Below are 26,111 nucleotides of genomic sequence, written 5' to 3' on the forward strand. Positions count from 1 at the left end.
CCCAAACTGGGTAAATCAGAAAATAAAGTCCAGAATTATAGGCCAATATCCTTAATTAATATAGACATAAAAATCTACGCAAAAATCCTAGCTACCAAAATGAATAATATACTCCCCCAATAAATTCATACAGATCAAGTAGGATTTGTAAAAGGAAGGGAAGCAAAATACCACTAGGGTCCTGCAGACACTCCACGAAAATAAAGCCCCCATTTTATTCTTATCTACTGATGCCAAAAAGGCATTTGGCTGAGTGGACTGGGATTTCATGTGGGAGACTTTGACTAAATTTAACTTCCCTAGTAAGTTAATTAATACAATAAAAGCACTATACACCAACCCCTCAGCTAGAGTCGTAGCAAATAGCACACAATCTGACATCTTCCCCAGCACTTTTTCATCACCCACCAAAAATTAATAGAATCCTTTTTATGGTCTCATAACAAATCTAGAAGAGCAAAACGAAACTTTTTTCTTTCCAATGAACATGGTGGATTGAGCTTACCTCTCCTTAAAAACTATTATTTTGCCTCCCACTTAGCTCGTATAGGCCTAGATTTGGAGTTTTGTCGGTAACGACCCGCGTAGCTAACGCCGGCTTTTTTCTGGCCGCACCATAAAAATAACTCTGGTATTGAGAGTCCACATAAAGGCTGCGTTAGACTCCAAAAAAGGAGTGTAGAGCATTTTTAACGCAGCTTCAACTCTCGATACCAGAGTTGCTTACGCAAGCGGCCAGCCTCAAAAACGTGCTTGTGCACGATTCTCCCATAGAAAACAATGGGGCTGTTTGAGCTGAAAAAAAACCTAACACCTGAAAAAAAGCCGCGTTCATCTCCTAACGCAGCCCCATTGTTTGCTATGGGGAAACACTTCCTACGTCTGCACCTAACACCCTAACATGTACCCCGAGTCTAAACACCCCTAACCTTACACTTATTAACCCCTAATCTGCCGAGCGGACCTGAGCGCTACTATAATAAAGTTATTTACCCCTAATCCGCCTCACTAACCCTATAATAAATAGTATTAACCCCTAATCTGCCCTCCCTAACATCGCCGACACCTAACTTCAATTATTAACCCCTAATCTGCCGACCGGAGCTCACCGCTATTCTAATAAATGTATTAACCCCTAAAGCTAAGTCTAACCCTAACACTAACACCCCCCTAAGTTAAATATAATTTACATCTAACGAAATTAATTAACTCTTATTAAATAAATTATTCCTATTTAAAGCTAAATACTTACCTGTAAAATAAATCCTAATATAGCTACAATATAAATTATAATTACATTGTAGCTATTTTAGGATTAATATTTATTTTACAGGCAACTTTGTATTTATTTTAACCAGGTACAATAGCTATTAAATAGTTAATAACTATTTAATAGTTACCTAGTTAAAATAATTACAAAATTACCTGTAAAATAAATCCTAACCTAAGTTACAATTAAACCTAACACTACACTATCAATAAATTAATTAAATCCAATACCTACAAATAAATACAATTAAAGGGCCATAATACCCAAATGTTTAAACACTTGAAAGTGATGCAGCATAGCTGTAAAAAGCTGATTAGAAAATATCACTTGAACATCTCTATGTAAAAAAGAAAGATATTTTACCTCAAAAGTTCCTCAGTAGCCACCTCCCATTGTAAAGGATTTCTAAGCAGCATTTTAGTGTGTTTGTCCTGGGACATCTGAAGGGACTAGCATTGTGCACTCTCATATTATTTCACCAATCAGGTAAAGGAAGCTTACTATGAAATCTCATGAGAGTTAAGTCAAATCTCATGAGATCACAGTAAGAGTTCATGACCTCAGCACTGCTGATGCTGATTGGCTGCTGTTCATTTCTTCATTTTTTTAAATTTGTTTACCTGCAGCTGGGAGCAGCTGAGTATAACTTTTTACACAGAACTTACTCTGGTGAGCTGAGGAGATTGTGAGTTAAAATATCTTCCTTTTTACATAGAGATGCTCAGGTGATATTTTCCTGTCAGCTTTTTACAGTTATACTGCATCAGTTTCAAGTGATTTAGCATATGAGTATTATGTCCCTTTAAATAAACTAACTAAAGTACAAAAAATAAAAAAGAACTAAGTTACAAAAAATAAAAAAATATCTACAAACATAAGAAAAATATTACAACAATTTTAAACTAATTACACCTACTCTAAGCCCCCTAATAAAACAACAAAGCCCCACAAAATAAAAAATGCCCTACCCTATTCTAAATTACTAAAGTTAAAAGCTCTTTTACCTTACCAGCCCTGAACAGGGCCCTTTGCGGGGCATGCCCCAAGAAGTTCAGCTCTTTTGCCTGTAAAAAAAACATACAATACCCCCCCCCCCCCCAACATTACAACCCACCACCCACATACCCCTAATCTAACCCAAACCCCCCTTAAATAAACCTAACACTAAGCCCCTGAAGATCTTCCTACCTTGTCTTCACCATACCAGGTTCACCGATCGGTCCTGAAGAGCTCCTCCGATATCCTGATCCAAGCCCAAGCGGGGGGCTGAAGATGTCCATGATCCGGTAGAAGTCTTCATCCAAGCGGGGCAGAAGAGGTCTTCCATCCGATTGAAGTCTTCATCCAGGCGGCATCTTCTATCGACATCCATCTGGAACGGAGCGGCAGCATCCTGAAGACCTTTGACGCGGAACATCCATCCTGGCCGACGACTGAACGACGAATGACGGTTCCTTTAAATGACGTCATCCAAGATGGCGTCCCTCGAATTCCGATTGGCTGATAGGATTCTATCAGCCAATCGGAATTAAGGTAGGAATATTCTGATTGGCTGATGGAATCAGCCAATCAGAATCAAGTTCAATCCGATTGGCTGATCCAATCAGCCAATCAGATTGAGCTTGCATTCTATTGGCTGTTCCGATCAGCCAATAGAATGCGAGCTAAATCTGATTGGCTGATTCCATCAGCCAATCAGAATATTCCTACCTTAATTCCGATTGGCTGATAGAATCCTATTAGCCAATCGGAATTCGAGGGACGCCATCTTGGATGACGTCATTTAAAGGAACCGTCATTCGTCGTTCAGTCGTCGGCCAGGATGGATGTTCCGCATCGGAGGTCTTCAGGATGCTGCCGCTCCGTTCCAGATGGATGTCGATAGAAGATGCCGCCTGGATGAAGACTTCAATCGGATGGAAGACCTCTTCTGCCCCACTTGGATGAAGACTTCTACCGGATCATGGACATCTTCAGCCCCCCGCTTGGGCTTGGATCAGGACATCGGAGGAGCTCTTCAGGACCGATCGGTGAACCTGGTATGGTGAAGACAAGGTAGGAAGATCTTCAGGGGCTTAGTGTTAGGTTTATTTAAGGGGGGTTTGGGTTAGATTAGTGGTATGTGGGTGGTGGGTTGTAATGTTGGGGGGGGTATTGTATGTTTTTTTTTTACAGGCAAAAGAGCTGAACTTCTTGGGGCATGCCCCGCAAAGGGCCCTGTTCAGGGCTGGTAAGGTAAAAGAGCTTTTAACTTTAGTAATTTAGAATAGGGTAGGGCATTTTTTATTTTGGGGGGCTTTGTTGTTTTATTAGGGGGCTTAGAGTAGGTGTAAATAGTTTAAAATTGTTGTAATATTTTTCTTATGTTTGTAGATATTTTTTTATTTTTTGTAACTTAGTTCTTTTTTATTTTGTGTACTTTAGTTAGTTTATTTCATTGTAGTTATTTGTAGGTATTGTATTTAATTAATGTATTGATAGTGTAGTGTTAGGTTTAATTGTAGGTAATTGTAGGTATTTTATTTAATTAATTTAATGATAGTATAGTGTTAGGTTTAATTGTAACTTAGGTTAGGATTTATTTGACAGGTAATTTTGTAATTATTTTAACTATGTAACTATTAAATAGTTCTTAACTATTTAATAGCTATTGTACCTGGTTAAAATAATTACAAAGTTGCCTGTAAAATAAATATTAATCCTAAAATAGCTACAATGTAATTATAATTTATATTTTAGCTATATTAGGATTTATTTTACAGGTAAGTATTTAGCTTTAAATAGGAATAATTTATTTAATAAGAGTTAATTAATTTCGTTAGATGTAAATTATATTTAACTTAGGGGGGTGTTAGTGTTAGGGTTAGATTTAGCTTTAGGGGTTAATACATTTATTAGAATAGCGGTGAGCTCCGGTCGGCAGATTAGGGGTTAATAATTGAAGTTAGGTGTCGGCGATGTTAGGGAGGGCAGATTAGGGGTTAATACTATTTATTATAGGGTTAGTGAGGCAGATTAGGGGTTAATAACTTTATTATAGTAGCGCTCAGGTCCGCTCGGCAGATTAGGGGTTAATAAGTATAGTCAGGTGGAGGCGACGTTGTGGGGGGCAGATTAGGGGTTAATAAATATAATATAGGGGTCGACGGTGTTAGGGGCAGCAAATTAGGGGTACATAAGGATAATGTAGGTGGCGGCGCTTTGCGGTTGGCAGATTAGGGGTTAATTATTGTAGGTAGCTGGCGGCGACGTTGTGGGGGGCAGGTTAGGGGTTAATAAATATAATATAGAGGTCGGCGGTGTTAGGGGCAGCAGATTAGGGGTACATAAGGATAACGTAGTTGGCGGTCGGCAGATTAGGGGTTAAAAAAATTTAATCGAGTGGCGGCGATGTGGGGGGACCTCGGTTTAGGGGTACATAGGTAGTTTATGGGTGTTAGTGTACTTTAGAGCACAGTAGTTAAGAGCTTTATAAACCGGCGTTAGCACAGAAAGCTCTTAACTACTGACTTTTTTCCTGCGGCTGGAGTTTTGTCGTTAGATGTCTAACGCTCACTTCAGACAGGACTCTAAATACCGGAGTTAGAAAGATCCCATTGAAAAGATAGGATACGCAATTTACGTAAGGGGATCTGCGGTATGGAAAAGTCGCGGCTGAAAAGTGAGCGTTAGACCCTATTTTGAGTGACTCCAAATACCGGAGATAGCCTAAAACCAGCGTTAGGAGCCTCTAACGCTGGTTTTCACGTCTAACGCCAAACTCCAAATCTAGGCCATAGTCTCCTGGTGTCACCCTAACACCTCAAAACCATGGGTCCATATGGAATCCCAGTTAGCCAGGATACCAAGCTTGTCCAATCTCCCCTGGCTACTTAAAAAGCCCAGATCTCGACAAATTGAAGCAAACCCTTTAATTAAAGTGACACTAGATGTTTGGGATTCAGTATTAAAGGAACATGCTGAACTTTCCACTAATATCTCACCTTTATCCCCATTATTTAACAATCCAATCCTTATACCTTCCGACACTAGTGAATTTTCTGTCTCTCCAGATATACAGACAAATATTCCCATACACTTATTAACGCAGGACAGTTTATTTAAAAGCCAGCAAGAATTGCCCAGAAACTTGGGAACATCCCAAGTTTTCACCAAATCACATATCTCCCATATCTACAAAATGTTAATTATAAGGTTTCCTCAGTACAGGCCATCATATATAAAACAGTGGGAGCAGGAAATCCAAACAACATATTCAGAAGACCAATGAGCTCTTTCCTTTGTCACTACCAAAAATTCCTCAGTGTCTCCAAACTTAGGAGAAATAAATTATTTATTTTTAGATTTTATTGCGATGGTACCTCACCCCTTGCAGACTCCATAAAATATTTCCAAGGACCTCGTGCCTTTTTCAGAGACATTGTGGTGAAAGAGGAAACATTATTATTACTATTCTTTATTTATAAAGCGCCAACAGATTCCGCAGCGCTGCCCATGGGTACAAGGATAGAAGTACAACGGAGAAACAATACAATAAAAGACAAAATGTTACAGACAGATACAGGGGGAATTGAGGGCCCTATTCCAATGGGAACTTACAATCTAGATGATGCCCCAAACTTCAACCATTTTGGGAACAAATTTCTGAATATATAAATAACAGATAGATACTAATATTGTACTAAATCCATCTATAGTTCTTCTGAATCAAATACCAAAAATGAGGGGGAGGAGCCAACTTTGATCGGCCGCATACTCTACAAGCTCCTGCCATACTATAATGAAAAGTTAATTTAGCGACTGATCTAGCTAAAAAAAAAGTGTACATTCTTGTAGACCAGACATTCTAGAAGACTCACGCATTAAATTTCATGGTGAACCGGGTGTGAGAGAGGAGATTTAACAACCTTGGTGTGTTTGTGACTGAGGCACGCTACTTGGAGCAGCCATCTTGCGGCCTGTAAAGAGTTAGAGAGGAAGAACAAGACCAGCTACATCCTATTATTGTATCCCCTGGTTTACTCGACTGTTTCCCTGCTGCACTATGGAGCCCCCGGAGGCCATTATGGAGAAAATCTATAATTTTCTAGAAGCTTGCCACGACCTGCTTGAATGCTCATTTGAGCTACCGCCCCGGCAAATAGAAGTCGCAATCCACACGGAACATGCTGCCTACACTTCTCTCACTCTAAGCACGGCTGAGGAAGAGCCTGTGAAAGCGGCAGCTCTGTGCACAACGCAGTGGGATACCGCAGATCAAGCTATAGAGGAATGCTCGACTGTTGCCTGTACTGCTCCCAGCCCACCAAATTCAATGGACCGATGTACTGCAGTACGATACATTATGACTGCGGCACACACAAGGGGGACATGTCCATCATCGCTGGATGTCAGTGCTGGGAAGGGAAAACAAGGTTTTCATTGCGGGACCCGAGATCAACATGCCAGCTACCCTAACCTATCAGCTTAGGGCTCTTGTTTTGACGGCAGAGAAACCAGAGCTGGGGACCTTTTTTCTGCACCAGTTTCCAACGTAAAGTAAGGAGAAGTCATGTTGCCCTATCTTTGCTCTACCCCCGTTGTCCGTGTTACAGCAGTGCAGAGTTGGTGTGGGTTAGAGGGGACTTGATGTGGGTTAAACTCCATTCAGAGCAGGGTGGTGAGCAGTGGAATTCCAGTACTACCTAAATGCCCAGAGACCAATGAACTGAACATGGAGGACGCTTTATTTTACAGAACTCAGGTCCCAACATCCTAATCAAGTTATATGTTAGTCATCTATGTTTGCATGAAACGTTTCTGGTCTAATATTAAGGATACAGTGAGAGCTACTGCACTCAGGAGTTCTCTACCCAATTCCACAGGTTGTTGAACCTTTGCATAGGAGGTTTAAGATTACAATATAATGAGAGTGGGGATAACTAGTTTATTACATTATGGTACTATTTCAGTTATATTGCTTTGGACGAAAATAAGATGCTGCTGTAGTTTTCTGGTTCTATTATATTTCTAGATGTTATCAGTAATCTGTAAAACTCACTGTTATTAGTTATTAGGATTCCTCATATCTTTCCACAACCCCTAACTGTTTAACACAATGTACTCACATATGGTGAACCCCACGCTATAGATACATGCCATACCATAATACTATTACTCATATCTCATATGTATCTATCAACACTTTAATGTTTGCTTGGATATTTTAAGTGAGCTACAACAGGGTTACTGGCTTACAATTTTCCAGACATATACTTTTATAGATCCCTCACCTGCGAACATAGCTGTTACTACCCTCTCAGGACAAGATATAGTGTAATATCCTAGCAGAGATTGCACTAATCACTGTATGTGGTTTGCTGCTCTTACCCTAGTACATTGAGCCTGGCGCAGCAGCTTGAATCCACAACGTTCTCCATTTGACTTTTTAGAATGCCCCTACAGTACTTGAACATAAATATATACATATAAAAACTAGTAGGGTCTTTAGTACTCCAGAATTCAAGGTTACCTAGCTTAGCATCAGTACAATTTAGACTCACTTGTTATGTTGTGTTGTATTTACTACCTTTTATTATTTGTACGGAAGCCTTGTTGAACCTATGTACTACTTTATTTGCACCTACCTAGATGCTAATAGAATCTAGATTCACTGTTATTTTTATATGCCTATTCTAGTAGCTATATTATATTTGGACATGGTTATACCTATTCCTTTCTCTGTACAAAACCTGATTACAGCCATATAGTCTACTGCTTTTATATGGTCTCATGATATACAGGTATCATTGTCCGCTAGTTGCTTAGATCCATAATTGCAATTTATTTATTGATGTTAGCAGCGACACATCACGCTTCCTGATATTTATAGCTGGGAACCCCCATATCATTCCATAACCCCCATCAGCACTTAGTACACCTTAGCCGAAGTAACACATCTAGCTGTAATTCTAGAACTAGCGATTTCTGAACATCCTTTTGCACCACCTATACTGTCAGCTCTAGTTAGCCTAATCTACATATAGCTTTACTATGTCAGCGCTACTCTCTGTCTTATGCACTTTCAAAGGTTTATGAAAGGACTTTGGAGTACTAACTTCATGCAAAATTCTTGCTACACACAACTGTAGGAGTCATAGTGTGCTTAGAGAACTGGTGTTTGCTTAAATGTTCTGAGGGCTATCCCTCAAAATAATTCTCTCTTACTGTTTGGAATAGACTTCTGCTGTGGGGTATAGGGCCCGTACCCTACCAGCAGAACCAATAAACTCATATTGAGACTACAATGCCCCGATAAGAGGGTACTCTAGCCCTATGTTACCCCTTGAAATTACATGTGTGTTGATTCTATTAATCTATATCAAGAGATGGCATAACCAATCCACCAGCACCTTTTGTCCCAAAATAGAAAGTAAGCGCTTGATGTTGTGGAGATAAACACCAAGGTTTTTTCTGCCTATCACACTTATTAATTTATCTCCTCCTTAACCCTTAATGAACCTTTTAGCTCCTAGGCTACATATCCTACTTATAGCACTCACCTAACCACCTCCTCCCCAACCTCTATAATAAACCTTCTATCTTAGGAGGGCTAACTACGCGGCTTATCTTCTCTATGCCGCACCCTAACTATACTTCGTGTACTATTTTTGTTTTCAAATAAGGGAATTTATCCTATCAATACTATCCCTATAACATTTCACCTAACATACACACTTTTCACATAAGCACGTGATAAAATTATATAAAATCGAGGTTTACCAATGAGATCCATAAGTGGTCTCCTTTGTTTGCATATGCCTTCTTTTATCTTAATGTTTTCGATGGTCCAAGAGTGGCCTATCATATTATTTAGAAGGCTTCTAAATGTTTGGCACCCTATGTATCCCATGTTTGCATGATATGTAAATTGTTATCTTTACATTTCATTTATGTTTATCTTATCACTCTTGTAACACAGAAATCTTACTGTATGTGACATGCAATGCAAGAACCTGTCTTTATGATCAATTTATGCCTTTAAATACACCTCAATAAAAATTACTTAATAAAAAAAAAAAATACCAAAAATGAGATGTGCATATAGGAGAAAATTGTTTTTCAGCATGGTGATGTGCGCAAAGAGATTAATTCCCAGGCTCTGGAAAAAAATAGAAGTCCCAAAACTTTCCCAATGGATCTCTGAAGTAAACACTGTACTACATCTAGAGAAACGTCAGTATAGTTTTATTAGAAAAAACAAGATTTCATACTAGATGTCATATTTATATGGGAGCAAAACTCAAATAATGCAGGCAATAAATATATTCTTCCAATTCTATACACAAATAGTGCACTTTAGGAGCAAATAATAGTTAAATAATCTTACTTAAATGTCTTTACAAGATGTATATATTTCAGTTGAAAATGTTTTGTGAAATGATTGTATGGGCTTACCCCAGTCTCTGTGTACTTACCCCAGAGACCAAATGGACAATAGACTATTCTCTGTTAAAATCTAATATGTCAGTGCCTACTATGCTATGTAATTGTATCTTGAATATGTTGTTGTAACCTTTTCAACAAAGTTTAATAAAAACAACTAATTTAAAAAAAATAAAAAAAATAAACAGTCAACTTTTATTTTTGTTAAATGTGTGGTAATAGCATATATGTATACAGGGAGTGCAGAATTATTAGGCAAATGAGTATTTTGACCACATCATCCTCTTTATGCATGTTGTCTTACTCCAAGCTGTATAGGCTCGAAAGCCTACTACCAATTAAGCATATTAGGTGATGTGCATCTCTGTAATGAGAAGGGGTGTGGTCTAATGACATCAACACCCTATATCAGGTGTGCATAATTATTAGGCAACTTCCTTTCCTTTGGCAAAATGGGTCAAAAGAAGGACTTGACAGGCTCAGAAAAGTCAAAAATAGTGAGATATCTTGCAGAGGGATGCAGCACTCTTAAAATTGCAAAGCTTCTGAAGCGTGATCATCGAACAATCAAGCGTTTCATTCAAAATAGTCAAAAGGGTCGCAAGAAGCATGTGGAAAAACCAAGGCGCAAAATAACTGCCCATGAACTGAGAAAAGTCAAGCGTGCAGCTGCCAAGATGCCACTTGCCACCAGTTTGGCCATATTTCAGAACTGCAACATCACTGGAGTGCCCAAAAGCACAAGGTGTGCAATACTCAGAGACATGGCCAAGGTAAGAAAGGCTGAAAGACGACCACCACTGAACAAGACACACAAGCTGAAACGTCAAGACTGGGCCAAGAAATATCTCAAGACTGATTTTTCTAAGGTTTTATGGACTGATGAAATGAGTGAGTCTTGATGGGCCAGATGAATGGGCCCGTGGCTGGATTGGTAAAGGGCAGAGAGCTCCATTCCGACTCAGATGCCAGCAAGGTGGAGGTGGAGTACTGGTTTGGGCTGGTATCATCAAAGATGAGCTTGTGGGGCCTTTTCAGGTTGAGGATGGAGTCAAGCTCAACTCCCAGTCCTACTGCCAGTTTCTGGAAGACACCTTCTTCAAGCAGTGGTACAGGAAGAAGTCTGAATCCTTCAAGAAAAACATGATTTTCATGCAGGACAATGCTCCATCACACGCATCCAAGTACTCCACAGCGTGGCTGGCAAGAAAGGGTATAAAAGAAGAAAATCTAATGACATGGCCTCCTTGTTCACCTGATCTGAACCCCATTGAGAACCTGTGGTCCATCATCAAATGTGAGATTTACAAGGAGGGAAAACAGTACACCTCTCTGAACAGTGTCTGGGAGGCTGTGGTTGCTGCTGCACGCAATGTTGATGGTGAACAGATCAAAACACTGACAGAATCCATGGATGGCAGGCTTTTGAGTGTCCTTGCAAAGAAAGGTGGCTATATTGGTCACTGATTTGTTTTTGTTTTGTTTTTGAATGTCAGAAATGTATATTTGTGAATGTTGAGATGTTATATTGGTTTCACTGGTAAAAATAAATAATTGAAATGGGTATATATTTGTTTTTTGTTAAGTTGCCTAATAATTATGCACAGTAATAGTCACCTGCACACACAGATATCCCCCTAAAATAGCTATAACTAAAAACAAACTAAAAACTACTTCCAAAACTATTCAGCTTTGATATTAATGAGTTTTTTTGGGTTAATTGAGAACATGGTTGTTGTTCAATAATAAAATTAATCCTCAAAAATACAACTTGCCTAATAATTCGGCACTCCCTGTAATGCTGCTAATATTCCTTAATTATAAAACTATAATGTGTCCCATACATTTAGGTAATAAACATGAAAAACATGTAAAATCTATATACTATTTATTATTAGTAACAGAGAGAAAACCAATTTAGCTCTAATATGCACCAAAATAGTTTTAGTATTCAATAATACACTTCAATAATATTTTTAAAAAAACCATGGAACTTGTTCAAATGATCTAAGAGGGTCTTATACAAATTCTTGCTGTTTTATTTTTATGTTTTTCATATATTTATTAACCTGCACATTATAAAGTCAGGAGACAACATTAAGGGGCATATTTATCAAGCTCCTAAAGGCTCGCCAGAAACAGAAGTTATGAAGCAGTGGTCTAAAGACCGCTGCTCCATAACTTGTCCGCATGCTCTGAGGCCGTGGACAGAAATCAACCCAATCAAATACAATTGGGTTGATTGACACTCCCTGCTAGCAGCCGATTGGCCGCAAATCTGCAGGGGGCGGCATTGCACCAGCAGTTCACAAGAACTGCTGGTGCAATGATAAATGCCGACAGCGTGTGCTGTCAGCATTTATCGATGTGCGGCGGTCATGATACGCTACTTCGTATTATGTCCGCTCGCACATTAATAAATATGCCCCTAAGAGTTTATGTTACATCGTGTGGCTTTTTTTTTTTCTAAACCATTACAATCAGTAACAAAAGTCTCTGAATTAGATAACATATTGATGTCTTAGAAAATGGCTAGAGCCATAAATGTACTGGGTTATTCCAATTACATTGCATTTATGTCACTTTTGTTAGGAATTGATAGTCAGTAACAAGCATGTTAACATTTTTAAGAGCTCAGCCTTTCTGCCGTGAGTTACTTAGTATCCTAAGGTACATGCATATAGATATACCCTGCAGACCAGAAGCAAGTCTCTTACACTTAAAAAGCCCTTCCAGTTTACCTCCTCATGGCCACTAAAATAGCAATCGCAAGAGAGTGGAGGAGACCTACACTCCCATCTTTACCTCAGATCATATCTATTGTGCAATACATTAAAACTATGGAAATATACCAGTACAAGGCTCATCATAAAATAGATCAGTAAATAGAGATCTGGACACCTTGGCTAGCAATATTCCCCAACTGAGCCTCACTGAAGAGATTAAATTGAGCCACATAGTTAGCCTTGTGTCGACCCACACCCTTTAGAATGTACCAAGCGGATACTTTCCCTTACCACATCCTGACCCCCCCCCCTTTTTTTTCTCTCTCTATCAAATTCTCCTAACTCTCTCTCTTTTTACTCCTACCACCACACTAGTCAGAAAGCCAAGTGCCCCTCCAATAATAATCCATCCATACATTGCTAACCTGTATCTTTTTATCTACACATTGTACATAAGCAAGATTCTTTGTTAAGTTAATAATTATACTACTTCTATGTAATTTATGGAAAAAGAGGTTCCTTATACAGGTCACAATAATTCTGAACACTGACTGTATCTTTTGTTAAAATTGTTCACCTGATAAAAGTAAGCTTGTGTACAAATGTCAATATGTTCTGAAACTGACTGTATCTTTTAACAATTATGTTTACAATGTTCACCTGTACTATGTGAGTTTGTGTAATTTTATATGTGACCTACAGTATGTTCTTCCACTTATTTTTTTAAGCCTTTCCCTCAATAAAAAATTATTATTAAATAATATTTATAAGAGTTTCAGCTCATTAGTAATTGATTCCACAAACATAATAATTGTTTTTATCAGGGGAAAGGTATTGGTATAAGCCTCAATAATCACAGGAACAATAGATGATTAATGAAAGGCCTTTACACAGGTTTCCAGAAAATCTAACTTATATGTCTTTCAGATTGTCTATGATATGTAATATCTTGACAACAGAGTATGACACAATGGTGTCCTCTACATTTCATACTTTGAGGGGACAACACAGTGTTGTCTTGCAAAGAGCAGACCTCTGCAATGGATGCAATAAGGGTTGGAAAATAAGGAAAAATCAAAGATCTCCCATTATTCTCACTTATTTTTATATGTAAAAGTGTAATGTCATTTAGCTATTTCTGTGAGGTAACATAATACACAAAGGCCTATATTTGCTGACGCATACAAGGTTGCTAAGGGGCCTCATTGTAGAGGTGAGATCATGTGCAAACTTATTTGAGCTATTTTCAAAATTAGCTGAGCAATATTTTCCACAGTTTTGTTAGTGGTCATTCTTACCATTAACATCTATAACTGCATTAATGCCCGGTACATAATATGTTGCATACTAAACGTGAACCACTAGAAATGCAGAAAAGCAATTATTATAGCAGAAATAGTTGCAAAATGTTTTAAGTAAAAGTTTTTTTGTAAGATATTTGCATGTCTGTTTTGTCATAATAAAGTTGGCTTGTTGGATAGAATGAAATTTGTCTCTTTGAGATGGCTGTTTGCATTCCAGTGCTTTCTGAAGGGGTTGCAGGAATTTTGTAGAGGCAGTCTTTTTTTTATATATTTGTTCTTCATTTTGAAGCTGTTTTTGTAATGCTGGTGTCCCTCACACTGTAACTTGTTATATACACAAAAATGTAAATGTTTAATAGTTAGTTGCTCCATTGCATTATAATGGAGAGTGACTTGCACAAGGGTTGGGTGCAAAACGTTTTAAATGTTTTTGCAGCAAGTTTTTTTTAGATATTAGTTTCACATGTGGGTTTTATAGAATCTAGGCCAATGAGAAAGGGCCCATGGGCAGAGGTGATGGGTGGTAGGCTCTTAGAGACCCCTTATATCCCGAAGACATTTAGAAGGAAAAAAGAGCCCTCAATTAAAACTGGGGAGACTGCTATTTCAAAACAGGGGTCATTTCTCCCTTTTAGATGCAAGGCATTGACATGAGAATGATGGTCACCTACAGTAAGGAGAGGGTATTTAATGTATCTATAGTCTCCTCTATCTAACCTATGGTAATCGTACGCACCTTCCAGAACTAGGCACCAAGACAGTGTTTGATAAGAAGGAGGAAGACACTTTTATAATCTCTGAAGCCTTCTCTAACCAATGAGGACACAGTTACCTGCAATTAGTAGTTGATTACCATAAAAATAGAAATCACCTACTTAATATATATACTTGTGTAGGTATTTGATCCTAAAAAAGCCTTGATCTGCTAAAGAGAACATACAACACAAACAATACCCTTTCAAACAAGTGACTCGCATTGCTTTACACAACTAGTTTTGATAAATAGCAACAACATCCAATGCACTCGGCATACGGTATACGGCAAATGTAAAAATGTAAATCCACACCAGGTTGATGCAAAAAAAAGTCTGTATTTAGATTTAAGGCAGATTTAGCATTACAGACAGGCTGTTATAGGTTGGTCATACGCGTTTCATATATAAGACATACTTCCTCAGTGACCACCATAACCTATTACTCATAAATCTGTGCTTTTTAAAGGTGCAGAAAAAACACACCCATTTCTGTTAATCCAATCAAATCATTTGTTAAGCACAGGTTATGTTAATAGTAGGACATGTGTAAGGTGACTGCAATTTAAAGAAACATACATTAATAACAAACAATTGCTTGCCAAAGATATTAACATAAACATATAACATGGGATGTCTATATTTTTATCTCAAAGTATTGTTCCTTCATATAATATCACACTATATCACATAACATAAAAAAAATAAAAAAATATATTACACATGATATAAAAAAACAAAAAAAACAAAAAACAAAAACTCATTAGATATCAACAAACAGTTTGACATCCCATTCCGAATTTAATCCTGCTGGCAGACGGGTATCCAATTGAAAGATCCAAAAGACCTCTCTTTTACTAAGAGTGTTGCCTCTATTACCTCCTCTTGGATGTCTAGCAATTTGTTGGATACCCTGAAATGTCAGCAGAGAACTATCAGAGTTGTGCTCTCTTCTGAAGTGCAGGGAGACAGGAGTGGTATACTTAGGGTCTTCAATTGAACGTAAATGTTCCAAAAACCTATCCTTTAAGGCCCGTGTAGTCTGACCCACATACTGCCTGTAGCACCCCCTGCAGGTCAGAAGATATATCACATAACATGAATTACATGTTATGTGTTCCTGTATCTTAAATGTCTTTTCATTTACAGTGGATACAAAACTGGTACCAAAAGAAGCATAAGAGCAGGACTTGCACCTTCTGCTGCCACACTTAAAGAAACCTGGTATAATTGATAACCAATTCTGGCTAGTAATTTTTGGCAACATTGAGGGTGACAAAATATCCTTCAATGTTCTGGCTTTACGTGATACAAATAGATCTCCTTCTTTGACAATGTCACACAGCTTATCATCTGTCTCCAAGATAGGCAAAGCTTTACGTACTATATTACAAATTTGGCCGTATTCCTCACTATACATAGTAATGAACTTCAATTTGCTAAAGTTTGGATTTCTTTCAAACTTCTTCTTTTGTAGTAAATTTACCCTATCAATACTATCTACCTCTCTCTTGGTACGTTCTAATGTCTCTCTAGAATATCCTCTGTGAATAAGTCTATCTGTCAAATCTTTAGAGTGTTGCTGATAACTCTGTTCATTAGTGCAATTCCGCTTAATCCTGATATACTGACTTTTAGGAATTGAACGAATTGTATGTTTAGGATGACACGACCGTGCATTTAAAATTGTATTGCCTGCAAACTCCTTGCAAAATAATTCAACATCTATAGAAGAATTTGTAATATTAGACAATAATCTAATATCCAAAAATGGCATAGAATTTCTACTGAATTCCAAAGTAAATTTCAAATTCATAGAGTTATCTTGTATGTATGTTGAAAATTTCTCAATAAGGCCCTCAGGGCCCTTCCAAATTAGAAAAATGTCGTCAATGAAACAACTGTAATAATGAATATACTCTCTGAAGCGGTTCCCATCTCCATAGACGTGGGACAGCTCCCACCAACCCATATACAGGTTGGCATGGGAGGGGGCAAATTTTGCCCCCATAGCTGTCCCACACCTCTGGAGATAGAAACTCCCCTCAAACATAAAGAAGTTATGTTTCAGTAGATAGTCTATAGATTTGATAATAAACCTTTTCAATGCTTCATCATAATCAGAGTATAAATTGAAAAAATACTCTATGGCCTTAATGCCCTGCTCATGAGGGATGCACGTGTACAATGAAACCACGTCAATGGTCATAAATACATATCCTTCAAGCCATACAATTTTCTCTAAACTTTTCACTACATCAGTAGTATCTTTAATGTAACTCATCAGATTCAGAACAAGTGGCTGCAAATAACCATCAATTAGCTCTGAGAGAGGCTCATTCAATGAGCCAATCCCAGCCACGATTGGTCTCCCTGGGGGATTTTGTCTGTCCTTGTGAACTTTAGGAAGGAAGGGAAAAATGGCTGTGACAGGATGCTCAGTATACAAAAACTCAAAGTTTGCTTCTGTTATCAGATCTTCAAGTACAGCCTCATTAAGAATAATTTTAAGTTCAGTCCGATAAAAAAATACAGGATTAAACTTAAGTTTCTCATAGACTGATACATCCAACAATTGCCTATGTGCCTCTTTGATATAGTCCTCTCGATTGAGGACCACTACCTTTCCCCCTTTATCCGAATTTCGAATCACCAATTCTTTCTTTCTTTTTAATTCTTTGATGGACATATACTGTTCTTGAGATAAATTATCCTTCCTATGATCACCAGTGGATATATTAGAATGTAATTTCTTTAATGCAATTTCTACTTTCTTTTGGAACACCTCAATAGAACTAGACCTAGAACTTATAGGATGAAATTTAGATTTCTTTCTCAACTTGGATAGATTATGTACATCCTTATTCACTCTATAGTGTGATTCTTTAGTATCAGTATCTAAAGCCATCAGGTCTAGAAGTGCACATTCATCTGAAAACACAAAATCACCTCTAATAGGTTCATGCTTCTCTCGACTTGTCACTTCACACCCTTCACTAGTAGTACCTAAAAAATGTTTCTTTAGTACCAGTGATCTCACAAACCTATTGAGATCTACTACAGTGTCAAAAATATTAATGTGTGAAGTTGGAGAGAAGCCTAAACCGAGAGACAATACTTGTACTTGTGTATTAGACAATTCTACATATGATAAATTAATGACATTGTGAGTGTCTATGCATATTTCTGAAAAGGTAGTGCCCTCCTCCTCTGTGGATACCGCCGGGGCTTTGGAGCTGCAGTCTCCTGGTAACTCTCTTGCCCTCCCTGACTTTCCACGTCCCCCTCTGCGTGTTTTTTTTCTTCTCCGCACAGTGGACTTCTGTTGGCCCTTCTCGTTTTTTGACTGTGCTGAGGAAGTGGACGGTACTTGATCTCCATAAGTTGTAAGTGCAAAAGAGGTACTGGTCATAGAGGAAGATAGACTCTTATTAGAAATCACTAAATCAGAGGAGTCATAGTCGTACTCAGTATCAGTCTGTTTGTTATTAATGTATGTTTCTTTAAATTGCAGTCACCTTACACATGTCCTACTATTAACATAACCTGTGCTTAACAAATGATTTGATTGGATTAACAGAAATGGGTGTGTTTTTTCTGCACCTTTAAAAAGCACAGATTTATGGGTAATAGGTTATGGTGGTCACTGAGGAAGTATGTCTTATATATGAAACGCGTATGACCAACCTATAACAGACTGTCTGTAATGCTAAATCTGCCATAAATCTAAATACAGACTTTCTTTTGCATCAACCTGGTGTGGATTTACATTTTTACATTTGCCGTATACCGTATGCCGAGTGCATTGGATGTTGTTGCTGTTTGATGTTTGGAAGCAGTGGTGGATTGTTTCCTGCTATTTGCACCGGCGTAGCTGACAGCTTTGGGCTACGTCATCGTGACGCTAGTTGGAGTCCCAAGAGGGGTGTGTCGTTACGTGAAGAGCCGACGGCCACACACAGAGCGGATGTCTGAGCGCTCCCACGTTGTGTAATAGTTTTGATAAATGTATTTTCTGTTTGACAAAATTAAGGGATCCTCAAAAAAACTAAAACAAAAAATATGAGTGAATGTGCCATACAGGTGTCTACACCACATTTAAATGAGTAATTCCAGTGACTCTAAAGTTGAGCAAGATAGAAAAAAAGCTAAAAGCTATCTTCTGATCCTAAATACATTCTAACTGAAAAATGTGAATTTATGTAAAATTTGAAGTTTAAAAATAGATTTCATCAATAGGCCTTTTTGCATGTTTTTATGTTGTTTTATATATCGGTTTAATGTTTAAGACAATACATGCATGTATAATTTTGAAATACAAAGACATTTTGCAATTTAAATTTGTATCACTAATACCTCCAACAAAGTAAAGTATGTTAGTTATGATTAATAAGTGTACAATTATGATTACCAACTGTTGATAATGAATACTAACTGTACATGCCAGAGAATTATCACTGCCATGTTTTCAAACTAGAGAAGTCTGAATTAGAACAAATCTGTTGTTTTTAATCCATATTATTAAAAAAAAATGTTTACCTTGTATTAAATCTTTTTAAATCCATTAGTTTGTTTTTTTGTGTGTTTTTTTTTTTATTATTAAAATGTAATAGTCAAGCTGTGTTTTTTGGTTTATTTTTCTATGGCATTCCAGTCCACTAAAGGTTAGTTAAGCTGCCTGAAGTATGTAAGCAATATAACTGAAATGCAAAAAAAACTAAACGTTTTTACATTTGAATTTCTAATCATTTACAAACAAAAAAAATATTTTTGTAATGCTCTTGTTTTATTGTTTTTTCATATAATACTTAAATACATTTGTCATATTTAGCATATTAAGGCATTTGCAATTAACAAGTTGATATAATTTTGCATATTTTTATATTATCATATTTATAATGTCCAGAAACAATCACATTCAAAAATATACATTTCCCTACCATATTTTAGCTTTGTATAACTTACAAAGTTTAAACATGAAACTTGTGCAACATTTGAACTGTTTTTTAAAATTAGGATTTGGTAGGGTTTAATTATAATTAAAGTGATTTTGTAAAAAAAATATAAAAAAAAACTATGATATTCTGTGCAAAATAGACCACAATAGCAAAAGATGAATTTTTAATAAGATGAATTTCAACGAATTTGATTTCCAAGAAGATAACTCATAGTGAAACAAAAATAATATATAAGATAAGGGTTTTTGAAAGAAATACCAGAATAACAAATATAGGACTTTCAGCAACATTCAGATGCACATGGAATAGAAATGAGTGATTGAATAGTTCTATTGATTTTTTGTACATAGGGATGATTGGGGAAATGATTGGACCAGTTATATATAGAATAATATAGGAGTTTGTTAAGAGAGAACGGCTGCTTAGTCCCATGTAAGGGGAGTAAGGAGTTAACATGATTCTCTGTGTTGGATACAAAGGGGAATGTGTTATCTTATATAGCCAATGTAAGAGAAACCTGTTGCTTATCATTGGAATTTTTGAGAAAAAAATGTTTTTCTTTTTTAAAGTGACAGTAAAACCTTGCTATTGTAATTTGAAATGTTAAATATATGTAGTACAAATGTAATTGTTTACTTTATACCTCTCCTGTAATGTAATTCTGAAAATTGTGGGCTTTCCAGTACCTGTTAATAGTGGAATTGTAGACTCCAGAGTTTACATTGCTATATTACACACAGCCATTTGTTGCAAACTGTAGTGAGCTGTTGCTAACTTTCCCCAATTAGCCTCAGCAAAGAAGGAAGCTTAGGTTACCATGTGGTGGCAATTGCTTTTGGATACTAATTTTTTTTTAATCTTTAAACAACAAATATAATAAATAAAAAATTTGGAGTCTAAAGTTGGTGGGAGTGAGGTGTTAAAAAAAAATGGCATTGAAAAGTGCCTTTACATTGTGGTCTAACTCTATAGGAACTGTGTGTTCCCAGTAAAAGTATATGTATATGACTATATACATACAGGGAGTGCAGAATTATTAGGCAAATGAGTATTTTGACCACATCATCCTCTTTATGCATGTTGTCTTACTCCAAGCTGTATAGGCTCGAAAGCCTACTACCAATTAAGCATATTAGTTGATGTGCATCTCTGTAATGAGAAGGGGTGTGGTCTAATTACATCAATACCCTATATCAGGTGTGCATAATTATTAGGCAACTTCCTTTCCTTTGGCAAAATGGGTCGAAAGAAGTACTTGACAGGCTCAGAAAAGTCAAAAATAGTGAGATATCTTGCAGAGGGATGCAGCACTCTTAAAATTGCAAAGCTTCTGAAGCGTGATCATCGAACAATCAAGCGTTTCATTCAAAATAGTCAACAGGGTCGCATGAAATGTGTGGAAAAACCAAGGCGCAAAATAACTGCCTATGAACTGAGAAAAGTCAAGCGTGCAGCTGCCAAGAAGCCACTTGCCACCAGTTTGGCCATATTTCAGAGCTGCAACATCACTGGAGTGCCCAAAAGCACAAGGTGTGCAATACTCAGAGACATGGCCAAGGTAAGAAAGGCTGAAAGACGACCACCACTGAACAAGACACACAAGCTGAAACGTCAAGACTGGGCCAAGAAATATCTCAAGACTGATTTTTCTAAGGTTTTATGGACTGATGAAATGAGAGTGAGTCTTGATGGGCCAGATGGATGGGCCCGTGGCTGGATTGGTAAAGGGCAGAGAGCTCCAGTCCGACTCAGACGCCAGCAAGGTGGAGGTGGAGTACTGGTTTGGGCTGGTATCATCAAAGATGAGCTTGTGGGGCCTTTTCGGGTTGAGGATGGAGTCAAGCTCAACTCCCAGTCCTACTGCCAGTTTCTGGAAGACACCTTCTTCAAGCAGTGGTACAGGAAGAAGTCTGCATCCTTCAAGAAAAACATGATTTTCATGCAGGACAATGCTCCATCACACGCGTCCAAGTACTCCACAGCGTGGCTGGCAAGAAAGGGTATAAAAGAAGAAAATCTAATGACATGGCCTCCTTGTTCACCTGATCTGAACCCCATTGAGAACCTGTGGTCCATCATCAAATGTGAGATTTACAAGGAGGGAAAACAGTACACCTCTCTGAACAGTGTCTGGGAGGCTGTGGTTGCTGCTGCACGCAATGTTGATGGTGAACAGATCAAAACATTGACAGAATCCATGGATGGCAGGCTTTTGAGTGTCCTTGCAAAGAAAGGTGGCTATATTGGTCACTGATTTGTTTTTGTTTTGTTTTTGAATGTCAGAAATGTATATTTGTGAATGTTGGGATGTTATGTTGGTTTCACTGGTAAAAATAAATAATTGAAATGGGTATATATTTGTTTTTTGTTAAGTTGCCTAATAATTATGCACAGTAATAGTCACCTGCACACACAGATATCCCCCTAAAATAGCTATAACTAAAAACAAACTAAAAACTACTTCCAAAACTATTCAGCTTTGATATTAATGAGTTTTTTGGGTTCATTGAGAACATGGTTGTTGTTCAATAATAAAATTAATCCTCAAAAATACAACTTGCCTAATAATTCTGCACTCCCTGTATATATTTATTTGTTAATATGTGTATATACACATATTAACACATAAATATATATGTATATAGTCATATACATATATATTTAAAAATATGCTGCTATCGCCGCACAAGGTTCTGAAGCCATCTCTGAGCCTGTGGAAGTACGCTATTATGAGCGCAATGCTTCCAAGCAATGCAAACATAAGCTCGCATTCGTATTGCTGTTAACTTGTAACACCAGCGCACATCAGCATGCACAGGTATTACACAGTAGAGCGCAAATATCACTTTCATGATAGTGATATATAGTGCTCCACTTGTAATCTTACCCTTAATGTTTAATGTCCCTTTAATAACTACTGTAACCAGAAAGGGGGGCACAGGAGGGGTAGTTTATACATATTAATGTAAAATAAAACCGGGGAAAAAAAATCACAGCAGATAAAAATGCAGATTCAGAAGACATTTATCTTTTGCTTAGAATGGGAAGCATTCTATCATGTATTAGGCTTTCATCTCTTCTATGTGCCTTGTTGCTTTATTCTTCCTCACATGTATGCTGTTATATCTACAAATCAAAGCAAAGTATAATAATTGTTGATCATTGCGTTATAGATTTTAAATAAACTGTAAATACTCTAATTCTCATTGGTCTGAGTTTATATGTTACCCTGTACCCTGTGTAAAACAGATAATGAAACTAAATTCAATAGAAAAGTCAAGACATTGGGCAGGTGAATATTTTAGCTGCAATATAACTATTAGCCACATAAGTATGCTAGTTTTTAGGGTGGAATCAATGATCAGAATGCATAGCGTTAGGAAGTATATAGGAACTTTAAAGGGACATAAAATCCCAAAACGTTCTTTCATGATTCATATAGAGCGTGCAATTTTAAACAACTTTCCAATTTACTAGTATCTCATTTGTATTGTTCTTTTGGTATCTTTTGTAGAAAAGCTTATCTTGGTAGGCTCAGGAGCAGCAATGCACTAATTGGATCTAGCTGCTAGTTGGTGGCTGCACTTATATGATTCTTGTTATTGGCTCACCTTGTATATTCAGCTATCTTCCTGTAGTACATTGCTGCACCTTCATCAAAGGATACCAAGATAATGAAACATATTTGATCAAATAAGTACATTGAAAAATTGTTTAGAATAGTATGCTCATAATGATGAAAGAAAAAAAAAAGTTATATGTTCCTTTAAGTTAAATTATAGTCTCTCCAGTAGGTAGACAAGAATAAAAAAAGATACAGTGAAGGTAAGGAACATACTTATGGTAGCTGAATGGTTTATCTAGATTGACTTTGCATAGTTTAAAGTTCATGTAAATATAAAAATAATTTCGATATTGCAGAGAAATATATTAATACTTACAGTTTGCTGACATTCAGGGCTTCCACGCCAAGCAACAATGAGCATAATGTAACATAACTAGCTTACATCTTTACAGCCTAGAGATAGGAAGCTATTCAAGGATCAGTAATGGGCTCCGATATGTTAAATATCTATTAATATATTGATCAAACTGGAAAAAGGGCTACAGAATTACACATATTAGAGTATAGTGTACTATTCAGCTCTAAGCATTTTTGCCTGTTGAGGTATTTTTTTATTTTCTCTAGCATTCTAGTTCTTGCATAAAGAGGATTTTTCTGCATGAATACTCCCATGTATATTTGCCAAATATAATAAATCCATTCAATCTCCACTATCAAGGGATCTCAAATAAGTTTTTATAGCTCTAGAAATAAGTTTCATGTTTAAAAAGAAAAATGTTTTACAAAGTAAGAGGCAAGCTGTGAAACACAATGCCTAAAGACAAATTATACCTAACTGGGACAGATTACAAGTGGAGAACTAACAGTTATATGGAAGCAAAAAGAGGGTTTATCGCGGCTGGTTGTATGCATTGGATGCAGCGTTTATATTACAAGTTGAAAGTAAACATGATTGCTTGAGCGCAATCAAAGTTAACGCACGTCGGGATAGCAAAAATCTAAAATACATTGCAAAGTAAACTTACACTCATAATAACACTATCTTAAAAATGTTTTTAAAAAAAATGCAGAAAAAAGTTATAAAGGCTCAAATACAAGAGATCTTAGGTGTAAGAAAAAATAATGGCAGGCAAAGGTCTTTAACATAGAGATAGATATATATACATGTCTAAAGATGTGTATGTATATATATATATATATATATATATATATATATAATGGTACTCATTTTATCAACCTCAGAAGGATAAAGGACTGAGTTGGCCTTTTTTTTTTTTTTTTTTTAAACAGGCTTTTTTGTAATCAGGGCATTTACCAACTGAGCTATCTCACCAGGCTTGACTTCTAAGGGGGAATATGTTAATGTGTTCACAATATTCTAAATTTGGCTTTTTGCGAGCATTATGTTAGTGCACGAGCGAAAAACTTTTTACGTTCAACTTGTAATACTAGCGCTATCCAAAGCATACAAAAACATATTTCTAGCGGAGTTAGTGTGCGAGTGGGAGCATTAAATACCGCTCCACTTGTAATCTGGCCCTACAAGTACTGTTCTTACTTGCATTCGTAAAATAAGAAGAGGTACTCCTTAAAGGGACATGAAACCCAAATTGTTTCTTTTATGAGTCAGACAGAACTTTCTAATTTACTGCTGTTATCAAATATGCTTCATTCTCTTTGTTTCCTCTGTCGAAGGGGCAACAATATAGTACTGGGAGTTAGCTGAACATTTTGGGTAAGCCAATGATAAAAAGCATCAATTTTCAGCCAGCAATTAGCAGCTAGCTCCCAGTAGTGCAATGTTGCTCATGAGCCTACCTAGGTATGCTTTTCAACAAAGTATACCAAGGGGTATATTTATTATAGTGCGAGTGGACATGATACAATGTAGCGTATCATGCCTGCTGCACATCGATAAATACCAACAGCATGCGGTGTCGGCATTTATCATTGCACCAGCAGTTCTTGTGAACTGCTGGTGCAATGCTGCCCCCTGCAGATTAGTGGATAATCGGTCACTAGCAGGGGGTGTCAATTAGCCTTATCGTATTCCATCAGGTTGATTTTTGTCAGCGGCCTCAGAGCATTCGTACAAGTTATGGAGCAGCGGTCTTTAGAAACAAGGGGCATCAAACTCCATACGGTGCTTGATAAATCGGCCCCCAAGAGTACAAAGTACATTTTATAATAGTAGTAAATTGGAAAGTTGTTTAAAAATGAAAGTTCTATCTGAATTTTGAAAGCTTAATTTTTACTTTACGTTTCCTTTAAGAAAGATACATTGCACTCATCTTGGACTTTGTTTACCTTTAAACAAAAACACACATTTTTTCATGTAATTCAGAGATGGCAAAGAAAATTAGTGTTCAGAGCATTATTTTGACAGATATTTCTAAAAAAGGTTTGTTGTTTGTTGCTACATTATCTAAAAAAAAGATTGTAACTGGGCAACCATTATATGAACAGGATAGATAATTGTCATTGTTGGATCAAGAATGATAGGTAACGTTTTTTAATGGGAGCAATTTTTATAAACATTAGAACTGGGTATGTTTTTTTTTTTTACTTGAACCACAAGCTGAATTCTCTATTCCTGGTTTGAAATATCTGATACTAGTTGATGATGAATTAATAGGAATGAATTCATGCCTGCATCCTTCTTCACTGTGTCTATGTCAAAGATGATTACCTGTTAAGGCATAGGTTCCTGCTCCTGTGTCCTCACCTGAAAAAGCACAGGTATTGTCCTTGCATCATCTCCTACTAAGTTACACATCTCACTCCTGCCTTCTCACCTGCAAAAGCACAGGTATTGTCCTTGCATCTTTACCTACTGAGTTACACATCTCACTCCTGCCTTCTCCCCTGCAAAAGCACAGGTATTGTCCTTGCATCCTCACCTACTGAGTTACACATCTCACTCCTGCCTTCTCCCCTGCAAAAGCACAGGTATTGTCCTTGCATCATCTCCTACTAAGTTACACATCTCACTCCTGCCTTCTCACCTGCAAAAGCACAGGTATTGTCCTTGCATCATCTCCTACTAAGTTACACATCTCACTCCTGCCTTCTCACCTGCAAAAGCACAGGTATTGTCCTTGCATCTTTACCT

The sequence above is a fragment of the Bombina bombina genome, chromosome 4 (genome assembly GCF_027579735.1).
Source record: "Bombina bombina isolate aBomBom1 chromosome 4, aBomBom1.pri, whole genome shotgun sequence".
Classification (NCBI taxonomy): Eukaryota; Metazoa; Chordata; class Amphibia; order Anura; family Bombinatoridae; genus Bombina; species Bombina bombina.